The 27,970-nt window shown below is 43.7% G+C and overlaps 1 protein-coding gene across 20 annotated transcripts in view; it reads left to right on the forward strand.

Moving 5' to 3' along the window:
* Positions 1-27,970, forward strand: part of SGMS1 (sphingomyelin synthase 1) — a 101,087-nt gene that overhangs the window by 10,635 nt on the left and 62,482 nt on the right. For 5 of the 20 annotated variants that reach the window (XM_074874144.1, XM_074874141.1, XM_074874145.1 and 2 more), the window contains exons 1-2: positions 2,167-2,472; positions 17,896-18,014. The gene's annotated coding sequence lies outside the window, so the exon portion shown is untranslated. Of the gene's footprint in view, positions 1-918; positions 1,071-1,880; positions 2,003-2,145; positions 2,473-12,052; positions 12,270-15,450; positions 15,566-16,026; positions 16,045-17,895; positions 18,019-27,970 lie in introns of those variants that run through there. The other 15 variants (XM_074874154.1, XM_074874131.1, XM_074874155.1 and 12 more) reach the window with 13 other exon arrangements.

The raw sequence follows: 27,970 nt of genomic DNA on the forward strand, positions 1-27,970 counted from the left end.
TCTTCTGAATTGGAGGATTTGTTTTCTTTCAAGGACTGCTTTAAAAACATTTCATTTCTTTTTTATAAAGCAGAGGTGAATTACTCAGTGGTCATTTATGTGAAGTGACTTATATGCTTAATAATAGCCCACGTATTTTATTTGTGCCAACCTTTTTTGTTAAAAAAATGAAGATCTCAAGTCAGCCCCTTAGAAGACAGATTGTCTCGTACAGGGCATGTTCGATTGTCTTGAACAAAGTACCTTTCTTTTTTTAATTGGTATTTTTATTGCTATAATTTACATTCACAGGGTGAGGGCAGCACTGTTCCTCCAGTGGCTTAGACAAGTGTTAACTCTGCAGGGAGGAGGAGGAGAGCTATTCCCTTACCTGGAGACTTAAGTACTTACAAAGCTGCATACTTGACTTATTCCTCAAGTCTAAGTATTGATATGCAGTAGATGCGCAATAGAGTGACAACGTTTTTAAGCACAGCATTTACTAGAAGTATTCTCAGCATGACTTTGAAGTATTCCTGGATTAAACCTACCAGTTGTGGCGGCACTTGTCATCAAAGTGAGTGAAGGTTTGTACAAGGCTCTGAAATGCAGCCAAAATCATACACTTTCAAATCACCTCTTAGAGCAGTCCTTCTGGCCTTCCTAGACTGGTCTTCTTACCGTTCCTCCATGTCTTCTACCTCCTTGTATCCATACCTGCCTTCCCAAGGCCCTGTCGTGTCCTGTGAGACCTCTGCTGCCACCACCTTCCCCCTGGGCTCATAGACGTCTCTGAGAGATGGCCATTGCCCGAAGGGTAGAGGGAGGGAAACGGAAACCAAATCTCTCCAGCTACTTGTCATTAGAAAGAGCAGGGACAGCAGTGGGGTGCGAGGGAGCCCCAGCTGAGTGCACGGTGGGGGAATGGGACCCCATCGCCGAGTCACGGACGAGGAGGAGCTGCTGCTGTGGAAGGAGAGCTCCTGCTTGGAAAGGCTGAGTCTTGGCCCCGCTGGGAGCACGTGGCGTAAGTACCACTGAGTCCTGCCTTGCTGCTGGGGTCCTGTGCTCTATCTGGGGCTTCTGATAAGGTGAGAAGGGAAGGGGAATTGATATTTAAACAACAGCTGCCTTTGCTAGATCAGTCACCAGGTTTGTGTGTGGTGTTTATATACTCAAAATGTAGGAATATTTTTCTGGCAAGTGTTGTCAAACTCATTCTCTTTTCATGCTCATATGAAATTAATTTCCTAGAAATTTCAGGGAGGGGACAAAAATGTTGTCATAGATTGTAACATCTGGTAATAAGTGCAGCTGATCAAGCATAAACTGAGGGCTGTTTTTTTGAATGTGCTGAAGCAGGAAACAAACCCTGGCTTGATAAGGTCAGCATCAGAAATTTAGGGTCTATGTTGATTTTTCGTTTGTATTATAGTTTATAGAGAATGCTTCCTTTTTTCCTTAATGAAACTGCTTTTGCAACATGTGTCAATCCATCTTTAATCCTATGTAGAAAGACCCATGGCTATATCTGATGAGAGCATAATCTGCTCGTGTTTTTGGGACTTGAGATACCCCTTTTGCAGCTCAGCACTTAAGCCTATTACAGTAAACCGTTTAGTTGTGCCATCCAGGTTGTTTCTCAGCCTTGCCCCAGTCAGGCTGTTCAGCAAACACCCCTCCAAGTGCAGGGTTGGAGGCCGCATGGGAGGATGCTTTGCCACAGTTACTGCCCCTTTCTTTAACAACCAGAAAACAGCGTGCAGAGCTGCAAGGGAGAGAAGGAAGGATCCTCATCCTGTTTGTTGCAAGTGTGCACGTTTGGATTTTCACTAAGTTGTCTGCGATGAGCCAGAATAAAACCTAACAAGTGAAGGCATTTAGGTTCTGCTCTCTCCCAGGTCATACGTGCCACTGTGTCGTGCTTGCTCTGCAAGAGATCGACCTGCATGTTTACATCCCGAAGTGCAACCAGGATCACAGTTTCTAGGTTTCAAGGAGATCTGCTTTTCCCAGCAGATGTGTGCGTATGGCTGGAGCCAGGGATAAGCATCCCCCGAGGGCAGGGGAGGGGAGGGAGAGCTGCAATTCCTGGCTGGGCAGGGCTGCCAACCCTCCCTCCCTCCCTCCCTCCCTCCCTCCCTGCGGAGGGGATTGTCCTGTTCCAGCAATTAAGGGGAATTAGCAGTTGCTTGGCGAGCTCTAGGACTTTGCAGATGGCCTTTAGAAGGGTGGAACAGATTCCTGCTCCTGACCCTGAAGTGTGTCTTAGTTTTGGGGCCTGTGGTTGGGGGGAGGTGGATACAAAAACCATGCTCTTGCCAGAGCTTGTCAAATCTGCAGTATAAAGGTTTCTTTTGCTGAAAAGTCGAATATGTTGTACTACAGATATTTCTAAGGACCTGGGTGCTGCTGCCTCATAAATTTCTTGGTTACATGGGGAACTGAAAGCGGACAACTCCAAAACCAAATCGTGTAAAGCAAGACTGGTGGGTAAGTGTCATGTTGGGCTGCTCAACAGAAATGGCAGAAACAGCCATTTTCAAATGGGTTCGTTTAACGTCGTGATTTCGATGGTTTTATGGTACCAGTGCTCCTTTTGGTGTTATGTTACTGCTACAATTTTTGAACAAGGTATGGTGGGATCTTCTGTGCATAGGGGGGAAGGTCCTTTCTACTGACAGTGACTCCTTGCTCCCAAGCACAAGATTGCTCTGCAGTGCAGCAGCACTTTTCCCTTTTGAGGAAGATGTAGCTCAAGTCTCCTCCCTCTTTTTCCATTATTTTTTAGAGAAAATATGTGGTTTTGTTCAGGTCAAATTTGCAACTACATTGCTGGAGTTCAGTTTTTGCCTTTTCTGCCAATTTAATGGTTTTGCACTTTTCATAAATCATTTGATTAACTGTTAAGTCTAGAAGAGGCTGTTTGGCGTTTATAAAGCTAACGGAAAACTTGAGTAACACATGCATTATTGGAGATGGCCTCTCAAAAAGGGAAGCAGTGCAAAAGCCAGTAACGTTTTCCTTGTTGATAAACTCGTTTGGAAGAGATTATTAATCCCTCACGTCTGTGCAGATGCAGTTTTCAGACTCCTGGCTATTAGGATTTTTAACAGGAGTAGACCACAGCAGGGAATTCCCCTCTCCCTCCAATCCAGTACTTTGGTTTCTTCAGGGAACTTGCTTGTCTTTCAAAAACCACAGTTTGGTAACTGTATACGATATCAGAGTTTACCACAGAAACTGTCAGAAGGAGAAAGGAACGTAGCTCTTGCTGAAATAATAAAAACACAGTAAAACTCTTAAAAAAAACCCAAAAGTGTAAAAGCATTGAGGTTGCATAGTGAAAATGCGGAGATGATGAAGACTAATGCATGAGACATCGGGGACAGTGGGTTGCTAATGCAGGTCAAAACTGGGCTGGTCGTACTTCTGGCTTTGGGGCTTGAGGCTTTTAAAATAATGTTGGTGATGGGGACGCAGTGACCTGGCAGTTCCTCCACCCAGAAGAGCTGGCTGGGCCTTCCCCAGTCCTGCGCCTTTGGTTTGTGTGGCGGGAGCACTGTCACAGCTCTTCTTGTGTGGCTCCGTTTCGGAAGTGGTCAAAGTCGTATCAGAATCTTGATATATTTAAACTCAAAGTTCGTTAGTTGCACTGGTGGCAATTCTCAGTATTGGACTGTCGCTTCTGGGAAAGCCAGCCTGCTGCGGAATAGCCGAGGCTTTGCGAGGTGTCAGCTGCGCAGGAGCCTTGAAGTGCATCTCTCACGGTTGCTTTTGTAGCGCCCGTCCAGGTTCGCTTGTCCTGAAGGGCTTTGCTCTGCCTTGAAGGCAGAGGCTTGGCAAACAGAGCGCTCTCAAAAGCAAACTCTGAAAGTGTGTCTTTTGTATAAGGAGTTTCTAAATGAATGCCGATCATCGTTTCCCCGAAGCCTGGGGGGTAACCATCCCTTACCATTTATTGAACTGCATAGGAGGGATGTTGCAGCAGTGCACAAATGCTTTTCAGTGTCCAGAAGAAACAAAATTAAAAAGCAATTACTGTAGCCTGGCAGGGGTGTGGTCCAGAAAATTCCTCTTCCAAATTGATTGTTTTTAGGTCAAGACAGAGGGTAAAACACTTTAAGTTTGTGAAACAAATTTCTGCTGCGAACTGAAATAACTTTTGTGGCTGGGAAGTTTAAATTTTTTTTTTTTTTTTTCCTTCCTTAGGGCTCAGCTGTACTTTGTTCCAGGCAAACTTGAATTTATTTATGGACACATTGTGCTGCCCTCCAACAGAGATGACCCTTCAACTCCCCCCCTGCCCCGTAGCGAATCACGTGCCACTTGTTAATGTGTGTGTTAAACCCACTTGAAAAGCACTTCTACTGAGATTTAGGTATCATTTGCATTAGACTAGGGATGTATTGATTTTTAACACGAGTAATTGTTGCCCGTCAGCCACTCTTACACACTGCTTTGTAGACTAATAAAAGCACCCCTGTCATTCTCCCAGGTATAACTTGTAATTTTGCTTTTTGCTCGCAGTGAATTAGTCAAGTGCAAATCCAGCTTGAATTCATTGCCCTCAGTGCATATATGTGTGCAGGTCTCCCTTCTGGCCACTGTAACAAAAGAATAAATGGTTCTTCCCGGGAGACTCAAGCCCGTGTAGCAGGAGAAGAAAGTTTCTGCTGAATTTGGTGTGTGTGTTAGGTGACAGCAAAGCCTCGCTGGGAGCTTGAGGTCCGTGGCTCATTGTCAGAAGGGTTGCTGCTGAGCTGCTGTGTTTTACAGCCTCGAGGGCATAAACCCCTTCCAGCGCACTGATAGCCGAGCCCCCGCTTGCTTGGCCTCCCGGAGACCCAAGAAACGAGCCCGGTTTGTGAAACTTTGGAGCCCGCTGCACCTCAGCCGGGTCACCGAGCTCCTCTGCAGACCCAGCCGTGGCAGTTAATACTCCCAGAGGGCAAGTATATATTGAATTACTGTGCCATTACCTGTATCCTGCTGCTCTGGGGAACACATCTGCCTTCCAGCTTCCTCCTCCTTTCCATTGATAACTATGGCACCAACAGAATTAGCAAAAAGGAAGATGTAAGGCAATTTTAGTGTAATAGCTCTACTTAACCCCTAACTTTTAAGTGGCTATGAGAGATTTGTAAGATGTGCTTGATAAGTTTAAAAAATAAAAAGCCTCACTGTGAAAGAGGTGGGGAAGGAACTTCAGCAGAGCTTCAGGCAGTGAAAGGCTCTGCTTGTACTTCTGGGTGTGCACCCTTTCATCACTAGCTGTCCGAGGTGAAAATTAGCTCTCTATCAAGAGAAACTGCTTCAGGAAAAGGTGTACTTGATATTGGCCAATTTTCTTCTTTATCCTTAGCTTTGCTTTCCTCCCTTATGCAGAACGTGCTGCCCAGGTCTCCCTGTGTAGCTCCGTTGCTTTGATGCATACCTGTGGTGTACATTTGCAGTGACCTGAGAAGAAAGCTCCTTAACTGGTGGGAAGCATGGTGTGTAAGAAGGCAGCAGGCTGCTGCTGGAGGATCACTTTGTATCTAAACGTTGTGTGAGCTTAAAATGGAGATATGTGTCGCATGCTGCCATACCTTTCTCTTTCTGACCCCTGGATTCTCCCCAGAGCTAAGTTTTGTTACTGCCTTTGGCTCACATAACTTACAGTTAAAAGATCTTCACTAACTTCTGAATTCTCACACTGGAGATTTCCTTGCTGAACCACCACTCAGGAGTCACCTGCTCAATAATATCCCCTGTGTCTTCCTCTTCCATACACGACCCAGCTTGTTCAATTGTGTTGTTTCCCTATTAAGCAAGAGGCAAAAAAGCAGCATTTGATCTAGTTTGCAAGGATGGTGACAGGCTCTTTGAAAGTAGCTTGTGACTGCAGGGAAACCAGATGTGAAGGTGACATCAGTGTGACAGTATAAATCTTGCCACTGTGACTCTAGAAATGCTGAATGGGAGTTGAAGGTGTGGCTGATGCAACTAAATGTGAAATGCAAATGTCTCGGTTTTGGCATTTCCAAGTTTGTTTTCAGCTGTCCGTGCCTGTGCCCATCCTTTCTTTCCCTCCTGCATCAGATGTTATAACCTAAAAATAAAACGAGGTGTGCAGAGGAATGGGAAATGAGATAGCACGACAGATTTCGGCTTCCATTATTGTCACACTGGTGTTTGTGCTCTGTGGAGAGACTTTCGTCTGGTCACTGAAATCCATCTAGGTCAGAGCGGTGCGGACCGTTCATCGCACCACTGAGACTGAGCTAATGCTCAGCTGCTCTCTGGTCTGTAATTAATTCAGACATGCGCGCCCCCCCCCCCCCGGAAAAAAAGGGGAAATTGAAGAAGGCAAAAGGTTGTTATAACCTCTCTGAGGTGAGCATAACCCTTGTAAATCTCTGAAAGTGAAGGGAATAGATTTATTTTCTCTGCTGCCTTCTCCTGCAGTGACTTGTAAAGGTCTCTTGGTGAGGCAGTGATGAACTGCTATGCCACTAATTTAAACCACTGATAGGGCACTGTCAGTGGTTGGTTGCTCTGTCTGTGGTAAACCAGTGACTTAATTGGACTAACTGGGATAGCTGTGTCCTTTTACAAGTGTTTGGAGAAGAATTTGAGTGGACAGGGAGGCTCTGTGTCTACTTTAGTATTGACGAGTAAATTTAGTGGTACAACACAACTTTGCCTATTGCTCTTTGTACTGACTGGCAGCAAAGACTAAAATCTCTATGGCTTTTAGTTTGACACACTTGAAACTCCCCACAGCGCAGGTGCCATTTGCATGCCTGCTTACAAGCGTTCCGGCTTTTTCTCCCAGCTGGTTTGTAAAGCATGTGTCTCTGGAGAAAGAGATGTTATTTTTGAAGATTGCAGGGCTCTTGTGAAACCTGGAGGTGCTCTGTGATCCTTTTGGTATATGAGAAGCCTGCCTTTCTGCCCCTCCTGTGCTTTCAAAGGTGGAGTATAGTTCTTTTCCTTTTTTTTTTTTTTTTTTCTTCCTTAAACTAAGACTTGAAAATCTTACATGGCTTACTGCTTTTGTTCGTACTTAGGAGTACTGCAGATGGCTTTATATGTTGCATTTAAGCAAACCAGCTAATTTTGGGACTTAATATGCTTGGTGTTAACTACTTTTCTCCCTGGTGTAAGAAAAAACTGGAAAATGTTTGTTTGATTTTACTGTCACATGGCGGTTGTGATGTGCCCTTGGTCTTGCAAGTTGTTCAGTGCACTGAACAGTAATGCACTCTTCAGCTTTTTAGAGCAAGACTGAAATTATCCGTGTTCTCACATAAAAGCTGTGATTATTTCTGCAGGCTAGTGCCAGGGCCCTCATCAGCAACCCATAATAAACTTGCTAGCTTTTGCTTAAATTCTTGAGCCTCATCTAGTATTCTTACATTTAAGTGTTGCACAAGACTAGTGTTGAAAAACAGTATTGTAGGGCTGAACTTAACCTCATGGAGTGTAAGCACCAAGCTGGCCAAAATTTGTTCCAATTTACTTTTTTGGGGGGCTTTTTTGGTGTATTGGATTGTCTGGGTTTCAATACTTGCAGTTCCTGTTTGTCAGAGCTCTCTGACCACAGCAGGCAAATTCCAGCTTGTAAGGCAATAGGAGTAAAACCTGTGTGAAGGTCCATGCATTTTTTTAGTACCTTACAAGGAAATGGCTTATCAAACTGTCGGGCTTATTTTCCTGCACATACATTTTTGGTAATGTCAAAACTTGCTGTCTCATTGCCCTGGTGCTGTAGAGTATCTCCTAGTGTTCTTTTAACATAAAAATATAAAAGTATTACTTTGATGTAAACCTGCATATAATGAAGTTAACAGAGCAGGAAAACATTTCCTTACCTGCCTCATCACTGGTTTGAAAGCTTAACTTTTTTTTCCTGTTTATATTTGGTTAATTCTACATTTGAAATGTAGCTTGATTAACTAGGCCGTTTATGGAAGTGAGGAACGGGTGCAGAACCAGCTTGTGTCTGGGAATTCCTGGCAGGGGCCAACAACAAATTGACAACCCAAGAAAAGCATGCACCTGGAGCTCTGGGGTGGGGAGCCTGCAGAGCTAGGTAAGGAGACAGTACAGAAAAATGCACTAATCAATAACTGCTGCAGAACCAGTATAGTGGGGCTGGAGATAACTGTCCCCTGCCCCCTCTTTATTTTTTTTTTTTTTCCTCCCCAAGCTAGATATCCTGGCCTTAGCAACACATCTGGTTTAGCCTTTGCTGCTCTACTAAAACAGGGATCAGGAATCAGATATGTTGAGAGCATGTCTACAGCATGTCTTTCAATGAGAAGAGCTTTGAGATGGAAAAGGAGATGCTTCTTGGCTGCTTTTGAACAATAACATTCTTAATATTCCTGTCTTCCTGTTCTGTACCCCTGGGATAGTTGAGTTGTGCTGAATTATGGTTGTTGTTTGAAGATCTTCCCTGTCAACTGTCATGCTTTTGTCTCTGGTGACCGATGTAGTTAGTTCCTCTTGTCTTAAATAACAACTCTGCTTTGGGCAGAGTTTTATTTTTAAGGTGGGTATGACTATTCTAAGACTGAAGTATAGTAGATGAGCTGCTGGCTAGCTGAATTTCACTACTGCAAGTTAAATTGTGGACCCGCTGCAGGGAAACTCCCTTTACTTGTATAGTGGCTTTCCAGAGCCCACTTACTGGGGAAGACCCCACAAGTTTTGTTTTACCCTGCTGCACCATCAGGTTTTTCCTACTGATTAATAATAGAGTGATCTGCTCTGAACAGAGTGAGCAAGAGTGAAATGGCACCCTTGCTTTGTCCTCTGCTTGTGCCCAAAGTTGCTGTAACAACCCTTTTTAGCATATTATTAAGAGCATTACACTTCGCTTTCTGTTTGTAGTTTTGCTTTAGCAATATAAGGCTTTACAGATATTAAAGACTAAGGAAGAAAGTTTCTGGCAGGATCTGTAGGAGTTGCAGTTCTTTACTGTGCAAATGCTGAAATCTGTGTCTTGCTTTAATGTTTCTCAGAGCTAGAATATTTGTGGATAAACAAAGCATTTCACATACTGTATAAGCCGCTTACAGGCAACCTTTTACCCTCAGAGTGGAATGCAGCCATCGTGAACGTTGCAGTGTGAACAAGGACCTCAAACATAGTTGAGGGCCTGGAGTGGGATGTAGTGGGGCAACGTGTCATATCTAAATGTTAATTTTGATTGGCAATCGCATTCCAAGCCATTTATTGTATGAAAAATTACTGGCATCCATAACCAGATTAATTTTTATTTATGGAACAGTTTACAGTAGATTGTCTCCCCCAAATTGCCACTGAATATTGCTGTGTAGTAAGTAGGAGCAGCTAGAAATGTATTTGAGGAGTGCTGGCTTAACACCAGCTTGATAAGGTTTCACTGTAGAAAAATAGACCACAAGTGATGGTAGAAACGTGCTGGTAAGTAGATTGGGTAGGTATGGTTTAACACTGACACTAGCAGGTGTGCATTCTCCTGCTGGTAGCCAGGGCGTTGTCATTCGTCATTCAGGCAGTGCCGTGCTCAGCTCTGTCATCTGCTGCTCTGTCTTTTTATTCTGTCGGCTGTTTAAATCCTAAAGAAAATATGGAGTATGTTGCTGACATTTGTTGAATGTTGCTAGCACCATTAGAGGCCAAAGTGATCAGCTTTTTGGGATATTGAGATACTTTTGCTTTGCCAGAGATGATGCGTCATGAGAGAGTGTAAAAATCAGTTGCTCTGCCGCTGTGCTTGAAAATCTTAGTATGGCATCTTAGGAATCATGGAGGAACCTACTGAGATAAAGACTATTTCTGTATAATTTTTCTTGCAGAGGAAAGGCACATTTCTGGCATTTGTTATTTTTATAGTAAAGGTTTTCTAACACATCTCCCACATGTTATTACAGAGGGGAAGATTGTTCTCAACCTGTGGATTGTAACCTGGCTTCTGTTTAGGAGAGAGAGCTGAGGGAGGAAACCCGACAGCTTGTGACAACTGAAAAGTTAGGTAGTAGTGTAAACATACCTGCCTGAATCTGTAAGTAGCCTGGAAGCCAGAAACAAGGATTTCTTTCCACCCTATCTGTGTGGGAGACGGGACACGGCAGTAACAGGAATCCCAAGGAGCTGGCAGCGGCATGTAGACTCCCCTCTCCACACAGCAACGGGTGTATGGGACTCCGTGCCAGATAATGTTATGGACACAAAGAGTTTAAATGGGATCAAGTTGGGAGGGGTGGGGCGGGGGACGCTGAGCAAGTATTTGAATGAGAGATTCCCTTAGGATTACTAAATACAGGCTCAGGAAACTCCTGGAGCTGAAAGTAGTCCAAGCCTCAGACAGAGCCTTGTCTGACATGGCTGTTTAGCTGCTCTTACACATTGATTCGACTGATGTAGCAGAACAGCTACAGGTTCGGGGTTTTTTGTGTGGTTTTTTTGTGTGGTTCTTTTTTTTTTTTTTTTTTTTGGTTGTATGGGCATATCGTGAAAATAAAAGCCCTGAAGCTTGCAGTGACTGAATTTTGGGGGCTGTAATAGTGGAGACAAATGCCAAACTTTTAGTTGTGTGATGGCAGCACCAAAGGGAATCTCTGCAAAAATTAATCACTGAGCTTCAGCCCAGAGATGCTGCGGGAATCGTACCTTCTGTTTTTCCATTTTACAGCCTTTCTTTGAATAAGTTTTCCTGGGCAGTAAGGTGAATTGAAAAGGAGGTTAAAATGGGATAGCTGCCCAAGCATTGCATACGTGGCAGTGTTTGCTGTTCTGATATCAGTATAATTATCTTGGAAATATTCTGTTTAGAAGAGACCCACATACAAAGTATTGAATGATATTTTAAGAGCTTAAAGAGGCTTAAAGAAGCCTTCTTTATAAATTTCAGTGCTGTTAACAGTACATTTTTGTATACTCAAAAGATCTTTAACTGCTGCAGTAACATAGGGGAAGCTGCTGAGGCAAATTTTGAGTGTATTTGTCAGATAAGCAGAGAATGTGTTTAGGGTTGGTTTTTTTTTTTGTTTTTTCCAGTTGAGTGGAGGTCTTGGTGTGCTTCATGAAGCAGATTGTTTTTAGCTTACTTGCAGTGAACACAAAACTTGTCAGTATGTCTCTCCAGCTGTTCTGTTAAGTATCCCCTGACCTGCCTGCCCAGGAGAACTGTTGGCATCTGCTGGTACTTCTGGAATTTGATGCACTTGGTGCAATGCACCGCGTGTCCTCGGAGGAGTGGGGAGGCCGGGGTGAGCTGCTGCATGCCTGTGATGCAGGGTGGCTGACAAAGGAGACATTCAGTCACCAGTGGAGGATGATGTTCCAGAAGCGAATCCGAACTAATGGTCTTAACCCTGCTGGAGCTGAAAAAACACACAACAGATCAGGTTTTGTGCCCTGGTTATTTGCCTTAATGTCTCCAGACTGCACAGTCTCTAAATGGCCTTGTCTCTCCGTTCTGCCTGTCCTCCCTGTGAGATCTGTGTGTAAGCATACCAGCATCCATCCTGGTCTCCCCTTCATCCCATGTCATCATCACCGCTGCTCTGCAGGAACTATATACCAGCTAGTGAAGTCTCATACTCATAGTAATTGTTCTCATGTTAAAAGCTGAAAAATCTTAAGTATGAGAAATACAATTTCTCAACTCTCTGGTCAATGAAGGGTGCACCTCCTTTTGCCAAATCAGTTATTATGATTTCTCTCTTTGTAATAGCTTTGTATCAGCTATTATTTTTAAAGATGCTTGCAAAGGTGGAATATGTCTACTGGCCTGTTCACAGAATCGTCTAGGTTGGAAAAGACCTTGAAGATCATCTAGCCCAACCATTAGCCTAACATTGACAGTTCTCAACTACACCATATCCCTATCCTGTTGTTTCAAAGCACTTGCAAAATGGGAAGAGCCAAGTTTAAACTGCTGTGGTTTGTTTCCGAGTCAGTAGATAACTTGGCAGAAAGGCATTTGGGTATGAAGTCATGTATTTAGATATAGTGTGAATTCTAACTGTGTGATGTTGCTCGCAGGTCAAGGTGAACCATTTCTGTCTCCACCCCCTTAGCAGAAGCATGTAGACCATGGTTGTTGTGGAGTCCTCAGCTTTCATCCCATTCTCCAGCTCCTGTAAAGCCAGAATAAGTACCAGTCAGTGGAAAATAATCCATGAGATGCCAAATACCAGTTTGATTGGTAAAAATAAGCAGTATAATAAGCAATTTAAAGTCATTCCTATTGGTGGCAGAAGACGGGAAACTTTACTCATGTGATTGTCTGTTCCAAGAGCAGCAGTGAGGTCAGTAACTCAGGTTGTACCCTGCATTCCTTATCGCTAACATGTTTGTATAATGAACTCACAAGGTATGTTGTACGAAAGGTCACGGACTGAAGGGAGGACTTGTCATTTCCTAGTTGCTTGTTGGAAAGAGGCATGTGACCTCTTATGAGTGGATTTACTGATCTCTAGTTGAGAGAGCCCTTGCTGAGTTTGCCAGTAAGCCAGAAGTGTGTTTCAGAAGCAAATGTTGCGGCAGATAGCATTGCATTCAAAAAGATAACAGTATGCCTTGAGGTGATTATCAAAGCTGAGGCTTTCAAGAAAGTCTTTATAATAGGTACATGTGTGTATGTATATAGGCACTAAGTGGACTGCTAGTGGGAGCTGTATGTAGTGGAAAGTTCCTTCCAAATAACGATCCAGAAAATATGATCTGTCTCAGTAATCAGACCTTGGGTTTTTATAACCTGGGGAAATTACCTAGATAGGTTCAACAGTGAGTATCCTGAAAATGAGTTAGTTGCAGTGTGTTTAGTTTTATTAATGTTTTCTAACCTAGTAATAACTTTTTTAGAGTTAACTAATCTTAGCTTTTTTATCTTCAGAGTATTTTCAGGTGAATCTGGGAAATTTTGAGTGTCTCACCCTGTAGGGACAGTTGAAGAGACCAGTATGTACCAAGTCACTTCTCAGTGTCCTGGTATCCATCTAGTGTAAAGATTTCCAAGTGTTCCTGGGGCAGTTGGTGCCCTAGGTGGTAAGGAGACTCTGCACCGTTGGGGCTGAGTGGAGAGGAGTGTGCCCTGTAAGGTGTTTTTTTTGGAAGGCTGAACAAGAAGAAGGGTGGGAAAAGGTCTGAGAAGGGGAATGATTATTTTGGAAAAGAGACCGTCTCCTGTTAATGGGATTGCTATGGGTTGTGTAGTTGTGTGTTAGACCTCTTATGAGATGACCTAAAATAAATCCAGGCAACAGGCAAAGGGCGTTTTGGATCTGGTTGTTTCTTATTGGAAGCGAATTCCCATTTTGTTATATCTCCTCCTCTCTCTGTCATAGTTATGTAGTAAGAGACCTCAAAAGTTGTCTTAATTGGTGTTCATGCATTCTTTTTTCCCTCACACTTCTAAAAATGGTACTTCACCTTATTTACGGCATAAAATGGAAATCAAGACTTAGCGATATATTGGCTGGCTTTATACAGGCTAGTGCAGAAAGTACACAGATGTCTTAGATGTGAGACTGAGCACAATTGTGTACTTCTGTGCTAAAAGTGCAAATTTTAGTAGTGAAGAAAGTGTGCTTGCTGCACACAGTATCTTTCATTTGTCACCGAAGTCTTTTGAGTTTCCTCCTCTCAGTTTTGTTCCCAGTCCTCCCTTCAGGTCACTGGGATGTGGGAAGATTAGCTAAACAAAGGTAATCCCATGAATAAATCTTGCTAACTCACAAAACAACAGTCTTCTCAGGGCTTTGGAACACGAGGAATGAGTTTGCAGCGTGCTAGCTCTTTTGCTACCATCTTTCCATAGAAGAAAGATGAAGCGGATGTTTCTGGGCTGCCTCCCGTTAGCGCTTCACCAAGCATTTGATTAAAAACGTGGTATGTTTGGCAGGGGGGAATTATCTCTAAATCTTCCTGAAATGGGAGCTAAAAATATTCTGCTTTTTTACAATTAAAGACAAAAATGTAAAATGGAAGTTACCCTAAAAATATAATAGCAAAAGCTGAGGGGGGGGGGGAGGGCAGCAGAAAGTAGTATTTAGATAATGGTTCCCTACTGCAGATCTGTCCACATAAAGCAGATGAGGATCATTCTTTTCTTACATACCCTTTCATTGGGAGTGAGCACTACATTACGATTAGCTGTATGATTTTATTGTCTCCACAAGAAGAGTGCAGAAGCAAACAACTGTAGATTAGGAGCAATTTGCAAAATAGTTCAATGATTAGCATGCCTTTGGAGATGTTTTCTGTGTAAGAACTGCATCACAAATTTTACTGGCTTCCTATGTTCAAAGAATTAAATGTGAGGATTAAAATGACGTCTTAGACATCGGCTCAACATTCTCTCAAAATCCCTATGTTGTCTTTAAATCAATTAATTTGATTTCTTTAATCCACAAGTGTACTGGGTTGGCAAACTCGTGCAAGTGATCTATTTAGGCTGAATTTCTTCAGTGTATTTTAAAGGAGTACTTCAGTGTGTCTGGCAAACGAGAAGAAAACATGCCAGTGAAATGTGGAAATATGCCTGCCTTCCTGTGCTGGGGCGTAAAATGAAAATGCTTCTCTAATGATTGAGGTGCCTTTTCCAAGTAGCAGTCAGTAGCCGGTTAATCCAGCCTTTGCAGACATTCTTGATCCTTGCTGTTTATGTTGGATAAGAAAGTAAGACAACAGCCTACTCTTGCTCCTTTTGCAACAGTGCTGCTTGAATATATGTGTTAAGTGGGAAGGAAGAGAGGAAGAGGAGAATCCTTAACTCCAGAGCTTCATGTCTGTGCTTTGCAGGCACAGCTGATGTACAGCACAAGGAGGCATTTTTACTTCTGTAAAGTCTCAAAAACTGGCCCTCGGTACTTAGATGTGGACATTTACTCTCCTGAATCATGTGGATGGTTGAGTCACTTGTAGTCTGCATGGATAATAAGGATGGTAGTGTTCCCCTGAAAAACATTTAAATATTAATAAAAGAAAATATGTGCTTTTTCTGGAAACCCTGCAGGTTTCCGCAAGCTGTAATCTATTTAAAGGCGTTAGTCAGAGATGCAGCTTCAACTCTAAGCCTGTCCTAAGCTCGAGGCTGTGCTGGTTGCAGTTTATTATCAGGTGTTGTAAAATGGTGCATATATTCTGAATAAGCTAATGATGCTCTAGAGGGTGTTTGGGTGCTGTTGACAGTGACTGGTAGTTCTTAGCCATCTTGTGATATGGAGAACAAGACTGGCAAGTGATTTCAGACATTAGTCTTCACAGCATAAGAACCATCAGAATTGCTCCTCCGCCGGTGCTTCTGCATTAAAGAAATGCTGCGGATGTTAGAGCGAGTGGTATCACAGAGAGAGCTGAACGTTGTCACGTTATATGCTAAAATAGAAGTGGGCTTCTCTCGTGCCGTTATGGCTCGCTATTGCCTAGCAACTCCAGAAACTGAACTACTTCCATAAAGGTATTAACATGCAGTTTAAGGAAACTGGGCCCTGAACTTGGCAGCCTGTACCCCAGCAGAGTGGAAGCCACTGCTGTGCAAACAGAAGGGCCTTCCTCTGGGGGAAGGAGTGGAGGAGTTTGACATACAGGCTAATCGATTTAGGTAAGGTAGACCTTTTGTTTTCTGAAAAGTGTGTAACAAATGTTAAGAGTTTTTCAAAAAATACAATGAAGTGCCGTGTGTGCCACAAGAAAGATAGGAATGAGCTCTAATCAAACCTTGCCATACAGTTCTGCTATCTGTGTAACTTTTGTAGTAAAAGAAGCTAACTGTTGGTGTGAATTGCTTCTGCTTTCATCTAACTGGCTCAGAAAAAATTCTGTATGTGTCAGAAAACATGTCCTTACAGGGTCTGTATGGCTTTATACCAGAGAGTAAGAGGCTACAGCCGGTACGGAGCATCTTGGGAGCGCTTGTGGTGCTCAGCAGCACATGCTGATTCATGACTTGCTCATCAAAAATGGGTGTTTATGTTTGAGTGTCACTTTATGCTCCATCGTCTCTTGGATCAGGGGGGAACTGTCCTTCCTGGAAAAGTGACTACGCAGAGTTTGGAGCTTTCCCTCCGGATGCGGGGAGGGGTATGGCAGGCTGGCTTTTTTGTGGTTCACGCTGATGCTGCTCTCAGCAGATGGACGGTTTTTTGGGTTTCATAAAACTTGGCAGATGAGTGTGTGCCTGAGCAGAGAGAGTATGATGTGTTTGGGAGGGTGGCTGTTGTTACGAGATAAGAGTGCAGTTACTCATGGAAACAGGGCCTTCCTCCTTACTGAAGACATGCTAGTGGGTGTTTGTGGGATGGATAACTTCTCTTACATTTTGTAAACATTAGCTCTTATTACTACAATCCTACAGCAAACAGTGCAGGGTAGCAAGGCTTTTACTAAGCTCTATCTGGATAGACAGAAGCCATTTGACTTCCAGCCTGTTACAGAGAGTCTTCTGGCTGCTGGAGGCTGGCCTGATGGGTGCTCAGGGTGGGTGTTCAGAGGTGGTGGTGCCTGATGCCACCCTCCCCCAAGATGGATTAATCTTGAAGATGAGGCAAGAATGCAAAACCCACAAGTGAATTTCCAAGTAATCCTAAACATAGCTAAAAAGGAGTCCAAGAAAGCAGAATTGCCATGCCACAGGCTGCTTGCTTGCTGGCAGTCAGTTATTTGGATTTGGTTCTGCTTCAGCAAGCAGAATTTGTCCCGTCCGTTGTGTCCCCATCCCGCCCCCCCCCCCCCCCCCCCCCATTTGAGTGGAAACGTATGAATCAGTTCTGACTAATGTGAATGGAGCAGGGAGACTGTCAGATTTTCCTTTAACCGAAAGTTTACTTGAATAACCCCTACAGAGCCCCATGCAAAAAGGGGCTGGTTCTCTTCTGAATCTCCCCCCTGGTTTTGTCTCCCTTGAAAGCTGGAGGGGTTGGATGAAGAGTGTCTTTGCTTCCCAGCCGCAGGGCTGAGTGGTTTGTCTACTGCTGCCAGCTCTAACGTTTGGCTGTGCAAAAGTTAGACAATGGATGGAGAGGAACCTGTTACCTGGGTGCTGCCACTTGAGGACTTTGGTCATGTGCATTTCAATTTTTACGTTTTGTTTTTGCTTCAGTGCAAGTGCTTGCTCTCTCTTGTAAATGATCTTGGTTATCTTGAAGACTAGCAGAAAAGGCTTTCAGCCTTCCTCCTTCGCTCCCCCTGCATCAGTTTATTTGTCAGCAAAACCTGTTATCTTGTGGGATGCCTGGTTCAGAGCCTGGGTGACTTTACCAGCTCCCTTCAAAGGAAATGTCAAGATTTATTTCTTTAGCTTGTGCTCCAGTTGACGATGTGTATCTGAAGAGTTGTTCTGATTGATTGCGCTAGGTATCACTGGAACTGGGTATGGCTTTCAAGAGTGAAACACTGAGATTCCCATGATGTTGGGAGTAGATGGCTTCTGGTCTATGGTGCCCCTGGACAAAATCAGGTGGTCAGTGACCCATTTCTGGCAGCTCCATTTCCCACATTGTTCTGGGGGTGATGGTCTCATCCAAACCACTCTTGCCTGGTGCAAGCTAGGACGAAAATGAGTGTATGTCCAAGATACATTCCTGCAGGAAGGCTGGTGCATGTGGGGAGTAGTGGATCTGCTCTCTGTGGGGTGCCACAAATTGCATGAATGAGGACTCCAGGCCTCCTTCAGATCCAGTGAAAGTTGCTTATAGGCCTTATTTGGACACAGGGATCTTTCCTCTTTCTGCACCCTTTGGGAAATACTATTTTTAAAGCGCAGCTGTCCATGTTAGCATGGTCTTTACTATATATCCCAGCTATTGGTAGACCTTGAGGTCTTCTTCACATTGTAATAAGTCCTAATATTTTAATGGAAGGCTTGCTGTTAGATCTGCTTCTTAATATGTAATTGGTTTTATTTGTGTGGTTTTTTTTTTCTTTTTTTAATAGTGACTCTTACAACTGTGTGAGAAGCAGCCAGCAGCAGGTCTTCTGAGCTTTGACTGTCATACTTGTAGTGAGCTTCTAACCTGATGAGTTGAGTGCTCTGGGTAGAAAAGCAATTTCAGGTAAGTAAATGAATTTTGCATTTTCAAGCACCTGTGTGTTGGAGTGGTGTGCTTTTTCAATACTTTGTTTACTGTAAACTGATATTAAATGTGACCTGAAGCTGGTGGGTAAGTTCTTGTTTTGGACTTGCACGGGCAGATACCCATTTTGCTCTGGATTACTCATTTTTTGCATGTGTGCCAATGGCAGTGTTCAGTACTGCAGCAGTCAGCAGTCCTCACCTGTGTATTTGCATTGTCTGACTTGCTGTCCTGCAGCTGCATGGCACCCATTTCTTTTGGCACCTGCACTGGCTGGTTTCTTTAAGTGAGACTTTCATTCAAAAGCGTGGTTTAGCAGCGAATATGATGATTCCCTCCATTTTCTGTTGGCTTAGACATTGCTTGTGCCAGCCTGGCACTATCTTCATTCAAGAAAAATAATTACACAGTCTTAACTCCAGTACTAAATTGTATAATCGTAGCAAGAGACAACTGAAAGATCCCTTAGTTCTTTTTTCCAGCTTTCAGGTAAGGATAACTAAGAGCAAAACTTGAGATGCAGGTTGCTTCCAAAACCCTACTTATAAGGAAATCATTGCCCTTCTGGCTGTTGAAATTGGGGTGATAGGTTGGGTAGACAGCCAGACTGGCAGCTGGAATACCTGGGTTCTGTTCCTGGTTCTGGCTTTGACGTAGATGAATGACCTGCAGAGAGAAAATAAATGGGGTGTATACCCTTTCTTGTTGCTTGTAGTTATGTTTTTATGTTTTACTAATACTTTGAAGCTGTGTGAGGATTTGCTGAAATGCATCTTTTAAGATTTTCGTGGTTTTGTTGGGTTTGATCTGTGCTGGAAAGCTCTGTGACTGATTTAAGAGCTAGAGGGGGAGGTGTCGTAAGAATCAGAAAATAAAAGTGGAGCTATTGGGCACAAAGATTTTGAGAAAGAGCATGTTTTTAAAACTGTTACTTGTTTGTGTGTAACCTGAGTGACTGGCACACTGAATGAACCAAGTCTTTCGTGCCTTCCATTCTCAGTTGGGAAAGCTGCTGCCTTTTTCTCAAAACGTTCTTGAATATTAGTGAGACTGAACTAGCTGATTCTGAGAGGCTGTGGTGAGGGACAGAGCAGAAAAGCAGCTTTCAGTTGTGATTCTTCCTAATGCAGTTGTAAATCTTCCTGTGGCTGCCCCAAGCAAATTTGTTTTGGGGAGAGCTGGTTTTAGCCCCTCTCTTACAGATGTCAGAGTACTGCATGCCTCTAAATCTCAAGTGTTGTACAATTAAGATGTTGAGTAGCGCTTTCACAGATACTGTAAGAAATACCATCAGTAACCACAAATAATGAGAAAAATGCCATGACTAAACATCAATGCTGCTGAAATTGAGGGAATGGATTTTTTTTCTGTCACGCTTAAGGTGAATTGTTATGAGCAGGCTTTAATTTTCTAGTTGCTGCTTTCTGAAAGCTGGTATGCATGTGGTAGTTGTCCTGGACAAACGGTGATATCTAGGCTTGTTTTCATCAGTCATGAAAAATTCCTACTTTCCCCACCCTCCTTCAACTATATAAATATTAAGAATGGAAGATACTTTTACCAGACATCAGAAGTTCATGTCACTGTATTGATTCTACTTTTGTTTCCCCTGGGTCCAATACACAGATGTTATGAATAATGTAGTAAACTATTACTTAATATCCCTTTTCCCTTTTCCCTTTTCCCTTTTCCCTTTTCCCTTTTCCCTTTTCCCTTTTCCCTTTTCCCTTTTCCCTTTTCCCTTTTCCCTTTTCCCTTTTCCCTTTTCCCTTTTCCCTGAATTTAGAGTTTTTCTGTATCCTCTGTAAGACTTGAGTTCATTGTGACATTGACTTTTTAACTAATACCTTTGCTGCCAGGAATGCCTGAGCTTTGTTGATGACTGAAGAGGTGACGTGGCAGGTTAAAGCCGGGGATCTGCTGTATAAGCACTGCCTTTATTTACCTTCTGCACACAACAGGGAACACCTTTTACAGCACCACCTCTGCTGGTTTTACCCTTGCCCTCTGGGAAAGTGTGGGCATCCCTCTTGGCGCCTGTTTGACCCCCTACTACCCTCCCCCGCCCCCCCCCCCCCCCCCAGCTTTTTGCAGATGCACATGAGCTGCATGAATCAAAACTGTCTTGTAGAAATGGGAATGGGAAGTAGATGTTGCAGGATCTGCCTAGGTGGTTTTGGTACAAACACGAAAGTCCACAGGTTGTGTTTTAAAAGTGAGGAGGATGAAGAGTGAATCCATGCAGTCCCCTGGGAGGCCTGAATCCAGTCTGTGGTCTGATGTGCTTCTGCTGCTTCCTCCCATGTTAATGGAGCAATCGTGTACCAAGGCAGGAGTGAGGAGTCCAAGGAGAGACGTGGTGGCATAACATCTTGGGCACTTATTCAAAACTGAAGATTTAATTTAATTTTGGAGCAGATAGTGTAAGTTCCCTGTGCTCAGTTTATTTGGATTGATCAGATTCAACTTTGGTAGATTTCCTAGCCATTGCTGCTCATTAAATAGCTTGGCTGGTTCTTGGTAAGTGAGTAGTGTAAAGCAGGTTCCTGTCAATAGTTTCACTCTTGTCTCCTAATTCATTTGCCCTCAGACATGTAGCTGCTCCCCTGTTTCTTGGAAAAGGCAAAGGATGTGCTTGCAGGAAATGGCTGCAGTTAATGATAATAGGCTGTACCTTCTGCTGATTAATCCTTAATCCAAAGGCGGAATCTTCCTTCTCCGGATTTGTCAACTGAATTAGCAAATGACTGTTCCTTGTCCTGAGGCTGGCTCTGACTTACTTTGATTCATAGTTTATGGGCCCAAGTAATAGGATTTCCTGTAAGGGTGTGCTCACCAATTCTTGCATGTGTTCAAAGAGAAAATAGGTTTTCCGTCTTGCTTTGCATCCTCTTTGCTTGTGTTCCTTTTTGCTTTGGCTTGATTTTTACTATATTCCGTTCTTGTGTACATGAGGTTTGGGTTGGGGTTCGATGGCTAACGCCATCCCGACTGCTTTTAAGTGTCATGTCATCTACCTGAGACGTCTGGGTGTGGGACAGGGCAGCTAGCAAATACTGAAGCAACCAGTGCCGTCTACTTGGGTTTGAGTGCTTGAAGAGTGAATACATTTAGCCTTTATCTGAAAGGCACGGCTCGCTTCCCTTGAAGGCTGAGCAGCCCATGTTAAACTCAGGGCTGCTGTGCTTGACTGTTTCCATAGCTCTTAGCATGCAGTTAAAACATCAACTATCATGTTGAAGTGCAAATGTTATTTCGTGCTGAAGTCACGCTGGAAGTAGTTCAAAATGTCTTGTTTATTTGGATTCACAAGGGGAACGCCATTTTGTTAATCTCTAATCTTGTTTTGCTTTCTGGTCTGTATCTAGTTTCTCTGCATTCAGCAAACCTGTATTCAAACCGTGCTGAAGCATTTAATGAATCCAGGCATCATCTTAGCCTGCAACCCAGGAGACATAGACTTTGATGGTGATATTCTGGGGTTTGTGCCTCTTGGGAAGCTGCATTATTAATTGGTTCTTTTCGCCCAACTTCAGTTGTTAGATGGATCCAACAGGCTATGTTCCCATGTTGAATTAGACCCTATTAAATAGCGCTCTCTCACTGGATAAGTTTTGACTAGTTTGTTCATTATTTTAATGACAGACGTAGTTGTTTAAAATTGCTCCATGATTTTGCAGTTTTATTATTCCACAGATGATATGGTTATTTGGATTCTTGCACAAGCTGCTTTGTTTCAGTTAATTTGTTAAATGTTTTTCTCTGTTCTCATAGATTTGTTTTCAAGATGCATTAAAACAAAATGTGGTTTTTTTTCCTGGCCTGTGCTCCCCCTTCCTCTGCTGTTCCCGTTTCCAGTGAATAGTTGAAAGGCTGTCAGCAATTGTTTCGACAGATTTCCATGTACTACTTAGGAAGACAAAATGTTACCTAATACATTTTGCTCCATGGTGATAAATATGTAGCAAAGGATGGGTAGAATATTTGGTATTAAAATGCGGAGGGATTTTGTAGCCCCAGCGGAGGATGTCTGCTCTGTCACCAGACGCCTCTTCTGTGACTGTCGCAATTGTTCAAATCATGTTTGTGTCCGAGTTCCATCTAGGCAGACTTAAATATCATCTTGTCTAGAGCATGCTCCTACCTTTAGGTTCCTCCCTGCCCTTTTCTGCATTGTGGAGCTTCATTGCAGCCATCTCCAGACATTGACACGTTGTTAAATTCCCCAAGCTTTACTAATAGTTTCTTAGAAAGCTGGTGTAAATGTAGCCTTGAGAGCTCCCTCAGCTGTATGGCACATCTTGAAAGGCAAGTGGCAGAAAAGGTAAGGAACATACTTTGCACAAATGCTCTTTTTATTATTAGGATATGTTAACTGTTCTTACAAGGTTCCTTCAGATGTCTTGTCAATGCTGTCGCTGATCCAAATTAACTGATGCCCCTTCTCAGCCTGATGCAGCTACTTGTGTCTGCCCCCTGCCAAAGATTTGGATGGTCTACGTCTGGCAGCGTAACTGCCCTGCCATAGTACTGGTTCATCAAACTCTTGTCTGCTCCAAAAATAATAATCTTGCATGAAAAGCATTTGGATGAAGCCAGCAACAGCTGCAAAATCGAGCACTGCAGATAAGACAGAGGTAGCCTAACAGGTCTGGGCATAGCAGTCAACAGGCACAACATGCAACTTTCCTGAAATCAACTGTAGCACTGGACTTGCTCTTCCTCTTGGTGTTTTGTTTTGTTTTTTTTCCCCGTGTGTTTTAGTCTTTTGTGAAGTTTTTCCGGGAAGGTGCTGAATACCAAGAATGCAAAGGCACAGACTCCAGTTTTGCAATGCTCTACAGTTTTTGCTGATCCTCTTTAAAGTCCCCAGACAGTTGATCTGGCAAACCTGCTGCTAAATGGGTGATCTAATTCCCAGTGAATGCTGTGATCATAAACATTACCCTACATCACAGAAATTATTTGAAAACTGGTGTGGATTCCTAAAGCTGTCAGTTGTCTTTCAGCATCCTGGTTGGGCCCTTTCATCTTTAAATGCTTGTGCTGAAGCTTAAATAAACTTACCTGTCAGCAATTATGAGGATGTCTCTTCTCATCTCCAGCTGCTCCTTAATCATAGCTGTACCTGGCAGTTTAAAAGCTGTTTACAAAGGAGATGAGGCAAGTAGCTCTGTTGTAGGTGCTATTCCTGTAAATTATTTTTCTCATACTCCAATAATATTCAGCATGAGGTTGTGTTTGTGCTTTGTGAGGATGTCAGCTTGCTGTAAGTCAGCACGTGAGCGCTCTGCTCGTAACCCCTAGGGACTAATAGGCAGGTTTATCGAAGCAGAAGGACAGCTCTGTCCTTAAATCACTGCTAGCTCTGGAACATGATCTACCGGTTAGGTTTCAGATTTGTTAGCAAGGTGGTGACGTCATGGAGCTGAGGCCTGATTTTTTTAAGTTAATTGACTTGCTCTGGTTTTAGAGCAATAGTTATACAGGTAAAGTGCATGCAGTATCCTAGGATACTTAATCACAAATATTATAATCACAAAATTGAAAGTGGTACATGAAAATACACTGATTTCGTGCTCACACCCTCAAGATTTCCCCAAAGCATTCTGTCGAGAAACGTTTTATAATGAGTAGACTGCTCCCTTGTCAAATTTTAATAATGTTATCTACAGTGAATGCTATGTTAAAATTATGAAATAAAGGAGTATACCGTAAGGATAAAGAGCTTAAAAATTTTATTTGGCTACATTGTGTAGGATTTAGTTTTACATAATATATATAAAGCAGTATTTTGTCTCTTACTTACACAGCTGAAGCAGCCAGTATGAATGAGCTAACTTCTGTGTGTACTCAGCTTCACAACTCAAATGCCCCACTGTTTGCACACGGGGTTGCCTAGCCAAAAGGCAAGGGGGCAAAAGCAGATAGTAATTATTTGTATTTCTCCACTGTAAAGCAGTGCCTTAATTAGGAAGCTTTATTCTGAGCCTCTTTCTCCTGTGCAATGAGTATTGCTAACTACTAATCCAGACCCAAATTGAAACTTTAGCTCTTAAATTAATGATGTCTGGGGTTGTCATCTTCAACTTCCACAGAAACCAAACACAGATCATTTGGACTGCTGTTGCAATTTGTTAATTCAAGAGCTCTGGCGTTGATTGTCTTATGGTGATGTGATACCTGCAGCGCTGTGAATTGAGCAGTCTTAAATCAGCATAGTTTGGGTGCTGTGTAGCTTGGCATGGTGTACGTTTGTCCTAAAAATGGTATTTCAGGAGAAATGCATCTCTGAGCATGGTGCGAGGTACCACTGCTGGCCTGAGACTGGAGTCATCAGCCTGTTGCTCCTATAACATGCACTGCATGCGTCGGGGTTAAGGTAAGGAAAGGGAGCTCCTCTCTGCAGTTTCTAGCACAACGGTCAGTTTTCTGCAAACCTGTCCCCTTTGGAGGGGAAAACCAAGCACCAGTTTTACTGGATTTTCAGTCATTGTCTTGAGGCTCTGCGATGGCAGCAGGGAGGCGCAGAGACTGGGATGAAAATGTGAGCTGAACTGAGCTTGGAACAGAAAGCGTGCACAGGAGGAATTCAGGATAAGGGAGAGTTTCAAGGGGGAGTGGAGGGTGAGTGACAATGCAGTAACACCCTGCCAGCCGTGGCTCTTCTGTCTGTTGCTTTGGAGAACCAGTGCAGATCATTTAATGCCCGCCTTGGCAAACTGCCTTAATACTCTTTTACTGCCATTCACCCTCATTTGGCTTGATTTGACCTGGATGACAAGTGGATATTGGTGAAAGATGATGCCGAAATCTTACTGTTCAGAAAGAGGCAGCGTGAACACCTGTACCAAAAGGTGTACATTAGTTATCAGTGAAACAGCCGAGACCTTTGAGGATGGTGATCCACTTGGTGAACAAGGTTACTCAGGTATTACAAGATTTGATACCTTGTTGTAAGGAGATCTACGTGTCGAAATGTCGTGCCGGTGGGCACATGTGTCTGTTCAGGAGTGCATACTGGGTGGGCGGGAGGGTGTCCCTGTACAGTGTGAAAACTGGATGGAGAAATGGTCTAAGGGGAGTGTCTCGCTGGAAAAAAAGAAGGGAACAGAGCATCCAACAACCTGAATGCCTGAAGGAGTGCGGTTTCACAGACCACATTCATATAATTTGAATTTTACAAGGGAGAACTCTTCTGAAACCTGAAATTCCAGGTGGAGTGCCCAAGGCCTGCTCCTGGACTTGTTGATTCTCCTTCTTCTCAAGGTGGATGCTGGATGCTCACTTGAGTGAAAACCCAGTTATCATCACAAGCAAAATTAATTCATCCTTCCAGTCTACCCCAACCAGCGTGCAAAACTGTGCAGTAGGAGTACCTGGCAGGTTGTCCCAAGGACGACCTTTGTTTTTACCCCACAGCCTTGCAAGGGATAAGTCTAAAGACTTAGAAGATTGTTTCTTTAAGGCAACTTACATAAACAGCAATTTTTTTGTCTGCGTCCTGCTGCTTCTTGCTTGTGCAAGATGCATCATCCCTGCAAAAGTCATGCTAACTCTGAAGTTCTTTGTGTATTTAATCCCATTGTTTGTCAGTAAAATGCCCGCCTAAAGGACTTTTTTCATGTTTCTGCACTGATTCTTTACTTTTATCTGGAAAATTCTTATATTCAACCAGTATCTGCTCATCTGTGGTAATTTGGGGTGGAGCGAAAATGGACACTTTAAAGCAAATCTGAATTGTCATCCTGTGTTGGGAGGAGTTTGGGGGGCTGAAAACTGAAAAAATCTGCGTACTAGGCAGAAGTTTCAGGATACAGCTCTGCCCCTTGGTGTACTGTGTTTATTAATGACATAAAAAGTGTTGGGCACTCTGGAGTGTGTGTGGTAAGGAATAGGTGAGGTAAGGAATCTGGTATGTGGTACAAGGTCAAAGAAACTGTAAAGCAGCAATTGGTTACTAATAAAAAAGTGGGGGTGTTTTTGTGTGCCTCAGTAGAGATCATTTTGCTGGTACTGCATCAGGAAATAATCTGTACAGGCGATCAAAGTGTGTGTGTGTGTATATATATATATATATATTTTTTTTTACAAAGCACAAGCAGCTTACCATGCACATTCTACTTATTTTATATGGAGCCCGTGGGCTCTTGAATTCAGGCTTGCCAGTACTAAACACGAGATCCACGTTCCCTTGTTCCAGCTGCCGCCTTCCTCCCTGCCCTTTTGGCTTCGGCACCTGCAGAGCACTGATGCTTTTGCTCCTTCTCCTCCAGGGCTTGCTTGAGCTGCCAGCAGCCCTGTCTGTCGCGTGTCTGCAAGCCTGAGCAGTGCTGCAGAGTAGGGGTCAACGACACGCGTGAGGAGGGAGGATGCTGATCTGATTCTCTGAGCAGAAAAGAGGGACTGGGGTGCCTATGGGGATGGGGCGCTTTGCAAAAATGTGGAGAAGCCTGAATTGGGACATCTAAAAGAAATATGTGGGTCCCCAGCTGTGCGTGAGAGACAGTGGGTGAGTGCTTTAGAAGAGGGACGTGAGAGGACAGAGGAAGGCTTCTTCATTCACAGACAGCGATGTGATTAATGCCTTGCTCTGCTGCTCTGGTTGAAATGAAGTTTTGGAAATGGCCACTGTGAAAGATTTAAGAGATTACTGCACTTCCCAGGCCCTTTCCTGTCTCTGAAACTTAATGCTTGTTTTTGCAACACTGGCATGATGCAAAACATTATTAGTTTTGGGTTTTGTTCTGCTCTTGGGAGGCTTTTTTTCCCTGAATTTGGAGATCTATACACTGAAAATATCTGTAAAGTAGTAGTAAACCAATGAATGTTATTAGTGAAGGGGTAGAGAACAAAACAACTATTTACTGTTTAAAAAAATAATATCCATTTTTCATGATTCCCTGTTTCTTGAATGCCAGCTGGTCCTCCATCTCCAAAAAGAAAAACGTTCAGCAAAGGATGATGAAGGTAATCAAAGGCATGGAGCAACTGTTGTATAAAAGGAGGTAAATAAACTTTGACTCTTCAGCATGGAGAAGAAATGATCAGGAGTGGAGGAAGTGAGAAGAGGACCTCCGGGGAGGTCCCAACTGGTTGGAAATTGGCCAATGTGACGCCCATATATAAGAAGGGTTGGAAGGATGATCCGGGAAATTACAGGCCTGTCAGCTTGACTTCGGTGCCTGGGAAGCTGATGGAGCAGCTCATCCTGAGTACCATCATATAACACGTGTGGGACAACCAGATGATCGGGCCCAGTCAGCATGGGTTTATGAAAGGCAGGTCCTGCCTGACAAACCTGATCTCCTTCTACGACAGGGCGACCCGCTTATTGGATGAGGGAAAGGCTGTGGATGTTGTCTACCTTGACTTCAGTGAGGCCTTTGACACCGTTTCCCACAGCATTCTCCTGGCGAAACTGGCTGCTCGAGGCTTGGATGGGCACAGGCTTTGCTGGGTAAAAAACTGTCTGGATGGCCGGGCCCAAAGAGTTGTGGTGAACGGAGTTAAATCCGGTTGGAGGCCGGTCACGAGTGGTGTCCCCCAGGGCTGGGTTTTGGGGCCACTCCTGTTTAACATCTTTATTGATGATCTAGATGAGGGAGTCGAATACACCCTCAGTAAGTTTGCAGATGACACCAAGTTGGGTGGGAGTGTTGATCTGCTCGAGGGTAGGGAGGCTCTGCAGAGAGACCTGGACAGGCTGGAGCGATGGGCTGAGGCCAACTGTAGGAGCTTCACTAAGGCCAAATGCCGGGTGCTGCACTTGGGCCACAACAACCCCCAGCAGCGCTACAGGCTTGGGGAGGAGTGGCTGGAGAGCTGCCAGTCAGAGAGGGACCTGGGAGTGTTGATTGACAGCCGGCTGAACATGAGCCAGCAGTGTGCCCAGGTGGCCAAGAAGGCCAATGGCATCCTGGCTTGTATCAGCA

The sequence above is a fragment of the Strix uralensis genome, chromosome 7 (assembly GCF_047716275.1).
Source record: "Strix uralensis isolate ZFMK-TIS-50842 chromosome 7, bStrUra1, whole genome shotgun sequence".
Lineage (NCBI taxonomy): Eukaryota > Metazoa > Chordata > Aves > Strigiformes > Strigidae > Strix > Strix uralensis.